This window comes from Papaver somniferum, chromosome 11, assembly GCF_003573695.1.
Source record: "Papaver somniferum cultivar HN1 chromosome 11, ASM357369v1, whole genome shotgun sequence".
Taxonomy (NCBI): domain Eukaryota; kingdom Viridiplantae; phylum Streptophyta; class Magnoliopsida; order Ranunculales; family Papaveraceae; genus Papaver; species Papaver somniferum.
This window is the reverse complement of record NC_039368.1, coordinates 80384851-80390850: the sequence shown is the minus strand read 5'-3', so window position 1 is coordinate 80390850 and position 6000 is coordinate 80384851. Positions and strand designations below refer to the sequence as shown.

General features: G+C 34.6%; 1 long non-coding RNA gene across 4 annotated transcripts; it reads left to right on the top strand.

The window, feature by feature from the left end:
* The first annotated feature begins 239 nt into the window (after nucleotides 1-239).
* Nucleotides 240-4788, top strand: LOC113320739. 4 transcript variants are annotated; one of them, XR_003346263.1, is made up of 7 exons: nucleotides 240-362; nucleotides 676-860; nucleotides 1161-1275; nucleotides 2215-2288; nucleotides 3159-3408; nucleotides 4189-4314; nucleotides 4488-4788. It is a non-coding gene; the product is annotated as an uncharacterized LOC113320739 (long non-coding RNA). The 4 variants fall into 4 exon arrangements; XR_003346262.1 differs by having other exon boundaries at nucleotides 3159-3984; XR_003346260.1 differs by having other exon boundaries at nucleotides 3159-4314.
* Nucleotides 4789-6000: the final 1212 nt, after the last annotated feature.

Sequence of the window (6000 nt, the reverse complement as noted above, 5' to 3'; positions counted from 1 at the left end):
CAGTGAGCATCCGGTCCACTGCCAAATGCAGATCAGTCGTACAACCCTAATACAATGTACACAAAATCTTTGGAATCATCACCTTGCTCAAGGTGGCCAGGTGGGACTAGTGTCTAGTTATAATCTCACACAAAACAGTTACAGTTTTCTGTGCACAAGGCCCAAGCCCAAGTATCTTATTCAGATTCTTTTCTACTACTGGTTTCTAGTTTTAACCACACTTTGAGTGTTGGGAATAAGCCCAAGTATCTTATTCCCTTCATGTTTTTCTTCTATTTTGGGTGTATTAGGTTTACCTCTTTCAGACCTTCCTTCGGCTTCTCAACCAGCACCGCATCAAAATTCATGTTGGAGATAGACATGTAAGTTTTGGTATTGATTTCATTATGAGGGTATTCTTTTTTTTTTTCCTTAATTTTGTTGTTCATTTCGGGTTGTTTAATTTTTGATGTAATTTTGGTTCTAACTTTCTGATTGATTCAAAAATAAAGTTTACAATAAACTGTAAAACGTAATTATTTCTGTGCGCATTGTTGCAGAATTTTGTGTTACCATACATATTGTGAGATAGGTTGGTTTCAATCTGTCAGTAAAATTTCAATTGATTTGCATTGGATTAGGGATTTATATGTATATCAATTATTCCATGTCTAAATCTTCTTGATTTTGCTGCAGAGAAATGCGATGACAATCAACACTGGCTTTCCAAATCAACCCACAATTCGATGGTTATTGCGGATTCATGATGACCGAAATTATTTTAGGGGTGAAGAGGCACCTAACGCAAAGAGGACAAGCCAAAACTCAAAGAAGCCGGACTCCTCTTACAAAGAACCTCCCTAAAATTTTTTGGGAAAAAGGTACCTCAATTTTTGTTGTTGCTGGTGAGCTTCTTGAAGTTTATGAGGTGACATTGGGTCTTCCATCTACAATTGGATTTAGTTCTGTGTTTCATGTAAACAAGATTATGCTTGAAACCCCATGTAATGAAATTAATCTCCAAAAGCTGATTCTGAAAGACCTAACTCTGTTTGCCGAAGCCAGGAAACCATTATCTGTGTGTATTTAGTTCATTCAAAATATTCTCGCCGAAGCATTATCTTTTAGAATAAATTTTTATTTGTAGAGCTCTAAAGTAAGCAAAGAATCCCAAATTGTAGGTATAAACAGGTCTACATTTCAATTACTGGATGAGCTTCAATATTGAGAATCATGGGATCTGCAACACCATTGAAACTTTGGAACTTAGCGATCCACCATCTTCGTAGAGTGCAGGTATATAGATCTTACATTTTATATTTTTGGTTCTATATATTCTTTCTCCCATGCATATTGGAGTATGAACTTGGTTTTGCTGGATCACGTATATTCCCAAACTGTTATCGTGTAGTTGATAAAATTTATCTTTGGAAGCTATAGGAGTGATGAATGTGAGTGGAACTGATTTTCTTTTTTATACGGATGTAGTGTTAACAGTTGTGATAAGGTTGACCGATTCATATGAAATGAAAACTGATATGGTTTTTCAAATCAACTGATATAACATTTAGGGACATATTATGTTCACCTGTCATGCAAATTGCCAACCATTACATTTATTTATGCTTTTATGATTATCTGTAATGATTGAACCACCAGCTGAAGGAGGGATATATATTGCTTTAAGAAAGACTTGATCTGAACTGATACATATTGCTTTCACTAATATATTCATCTGAATGTACGAAGTCTTTGATTTTCTTGCAATCGTTATAAGTAGAGAATCATAGATTCTTAGCTTATTCTCTATTATATTCAGTGCTCTTTCATTTCTCATTATTTAGTAAAAATTTGTAATTATCTAAACTAAAATTTGGAGGAATGATCTCAAATGAAATTAGTAAAACTCCTTCCGGATTTGTTAATTTGTAGTAATTTTGTTCTTAGTTATGTTTTTGGTTGATGATGTCGTGAGTGAATTTCACTCATTGGATATTCATGATGTCGTGAGTGGCTTTCACTCATTGGATATTCATGATGTCGTGAGTGGCTTTCACTCATTGGATATTCATATTGATTGAATGAATATAATGTCAAGTCTATCAAAATTGAATAACGTCATTGATCTTCCATGTCATAGCTCTTCTTTTATCCTTTGTTTGGTCTAGGCGTTGTTTATTATGGTGGTGGTTTACAAATACCAAAATGTACTCAAGTTTTCTGTTCTCTTCCCAGGAAAAAGCTCTTGAAGAAAATAATGTGAGAGCAGCGAGATTTTCTTGCTCAAGAGAGAGCAACCAGAGAGAAAGGTAAATATTTTTTTAAGAGTCTCAGGAATTACTTATAATCATTGACTTTGAGTAAATATGTTAATTAGTCTCCTAGATCAAATTTTGAACTTTGATTCCAGAGTTTTTGAGAAAATCTAGATGCGATATTTAGAGATAAGCATAGAGGAGAAAGGTTGCCATACATCAGTGAGTAGTTATGAAGATCATCATCATGAAGATAAATTTTTTATGGGAGATTTGTTGTACAGTCTACAAACCATGGTTTCGGTGAAGAAGTTAATGTTTTAGAGTATTGAATCTATTGACTAAGAATTTCAAGCTTTTCGTTACATATACATTCTATTTTCGATTCAAAGATACCACATGGGTATGTACTTGACAATTCCCTTTGGAATCCCCTACATCATAATCGTGCATTCTATAAGGAGTATTCTCCAAATACGAAATCACATCAATGTTCAGGGTAAGACTAACTGTAACTGTATGCCCTTATGACATCGCACCTTGATGAATATCTTCTTCAACATGTAGAGATTAATCTAGAAACATGTCTTGCGATTTTCTCTACTCAAGAGTATCCAACTGCTGCAAGCAAAACTAATTAACAATTGATGTACATTTTTGAAATATGAGTATAACAAGTGATTTTGCTTATTTTTTTAGGTCATGCTTGCACACAAGAAATATGGCAAACACAGTTTCTTTTTTTTTTCCCGCTTTTTGCCCCTCACAAACAGGATTTTTTTTTTATCCAATTTGAAGGATATAGTAGATGTCTTGAGCTTAATGGAGGTTTTAGTGAGTCGCTAGACTGACCTCATATCATTGTTACTTGATATTTGATTGCATGAATTACTACTTCTGACTCTGTAAATTGTACAAAAATAGGAGCATTTGGAGGTCTAAGAAGTGTTAAAACGGTGCTAATAGAATCAACAATTCGAAAAGATTCAATTTTTGTTACTAAAGCCATTGTTTCCAGAGTTGAGGAAGCAAAACACGTCCATGGTGCGACACAACTCATAATTATACAGGTTGATGCATTTATTAATCTTTGAAACAAGGGAGATCCTGCAACCACGGGTGAGAAGGCTGCTGGAGTAGCTTCTCAAAATATATCAGGTGCGGAAAATATTGGGTGAGTATTAAAAATATACTAGAGCTTGACATGAATTATATGTGAGCTATAAGATGCTCAAGAAAGATGATCATGTCCTGGCATGGTGTACCTATAGAAAATTATGGAACAGGTAGATATGTGTCTGCTTTAACTTTTACGTATTAAAAATCTCAATTTGGTAGTGGGGGAAGGCAATTTGAGCTTAAGGCTATGAGATGGTAATTGACAGATTGGTTACTCTTTAGTTCTTCATTTATTCTTTCTTTGTTCGTTCTTATATGATTGCATGAGGTCAAGGATCAAAAAATTAACGAAGTTCTAAGTCTACAATGTTATAGCAGCCTTTGAGGTTGTATATTACAATGGTGTTGAGATGCAATGTCAGGTATTCATCCCGATACTGGATTGATCCCCTTCCCTTCATGTAGTAAGAGAATCTATCACCTACGATTTCAGTCTTTAATGGTTTAAACCTTCATTGCGGAAGAATATACACCTGTTAGTTAAGTTTTCAATGGCATCCTCATCCTATCATTTAATCTTTTATTTTTTTTAGAAATGTGCACCAACTCTTTGATGCGGCATCTTATTCAGGTTAGGTTTAATTCGAGATTTATACTTATGATTGGATTTTAGAATGTGGAAGTTGTTTATTTTGTTACCCAGGGATTTGTGGGAGTTGTTTATTTTGTTACCCAGGGATGGAGTTGTTTATTTTGTTACCCAGGGATGTCTAAATTTACTTATTTGAGCTTATAAAATCGTGGGGCAAGTTAATGAACTAAAATATTTTTACAGGAAATCAGTGTGATGGGTGGCCTTGGATACAGCTGGGAACTTCAGAAATTCAGTCAGTCATGGATATGACCATATACTGTGAACCTATTCTTTAAAGTTACGAATCACGTATATGGAATGACGAAGGTTAGGAGATGTTGAATGCAGTAGAATTAAACATCCTCCATATTTAATTTTAACTCTTCACTGGATTAGACATCCTCCATATTTAATGCAGTATAGTGGAGAGCCCCATTTAGTTTCATGGCATTCTTAAGTCAACATTTTTAATTCTTTTTGATTCTTCCTTTCTGTTTCAGGATTTTCGACGCCGGTGCAGTACATGTACATGGGGGGCTAGGGATACATGTGGGAGTTATACGGTAATGCCATGGCTACGGCGTGGATATGCCTGGGGAATTAAAGATCGATATCAATTTTCTATTAGAATACTGCCTGGCGAAGGATATCTAGATTACTGCCTGCCGAATTAAAGACGATATCAAATTTTTATTAGATTATTGTGTAATTTCAAGTCTTTAACTTACAAAACCATTTTTCTAGGACACTATACTAAAGTACTGCTGAATTTGATGAGACCGCGATATTTCAATGTGGAAATTGGAATGTTCACTGATTTAATAAAAACAAAAGAGTCAAGAGATGTGATGTATATGGACAGTTGCTTCTTGCACTTATGAATAAATCAAGTATCGTCCATTATGACACTAAAAACGATTAATAAAAAATTACAAATTTTATTGAGATGGGTATCTTTTTTTTCTTTTTTTGAGACCCCCAATTAGACAAAGATATTATCAATTACAGATTTGGGTGACGGTCCAATTAGAAAAAACAATGATCTTACAGTTCACCATACGGTCCACACCGTTTACTATGAACTCCATTTAGGCGACGGTCCAATTAGATAAATCACAAGTTACTTTATACGCTAACCTTCTAAAAGAATTCGCTTTATGGTGTTCGAAGTTTTGAAATTGAATTGGGAAATCGGATTTTGATATTTTTGGGTGGTAAATACTTTTCTTTTTGTTATATAATAGTTACAGTAATTTGGGCTTATACTATAAAACATAGGGTCTCAAATAGAAGAATCCTGATTTTGGGCATACCAAAATCTTTCAAGGCATACAAAACAATAGTCCCATCTTGGGTGACCTTATAAGGGGTACCCTATGGGTAGTTCAATTATCTATATACCCTTAATATAAAAATTTAAAATCAGTTTTCTAATCAAAATCAGTTTCCCTTAACATCTCTTCTTCTTCTTCCTCCTCTAGCAGAACTCTTTCCCCTCCTGTGAAAATTTTTTCCATCATCGTGATTAATTGTCGATTCGTAAAAATTTGATCGCCGATTAAACTCAACCACATAATGACTCGTACAAAGAAAACTAGGGACTAGGCAAACCAAATCGTCTTCTAATCCATCAATTGAAGAAGAAGAACCAATTGAAGATGAAGGTGTGGAAACTGAAAATCAACCACCAATTGAACCAGAAACTGAACCAACTGCATCTCCAACTCCGGAAATAAGGATAAGAAAGTAAGTTTTACAAACCCAATCTCCTATTTGTTGTTTTTCATCGATTAAATGACGGTTACAGTGTTGGGTTCGGCTCAAAATTGAGTTGCATTTTTAGCCGAATTGTTCATCACAAAAGCTTCTTGTAAGTGTATATGAACAATTCGGCTTAAAATATCATGAAATTTCAATCCGAACCTAGTCACAGATAGAGACGCATAGGGGTTCGGCATATTCGATAATCATAATATGTGCCGAACCTAGCAGATTTATGAGGTTCGGCTATTA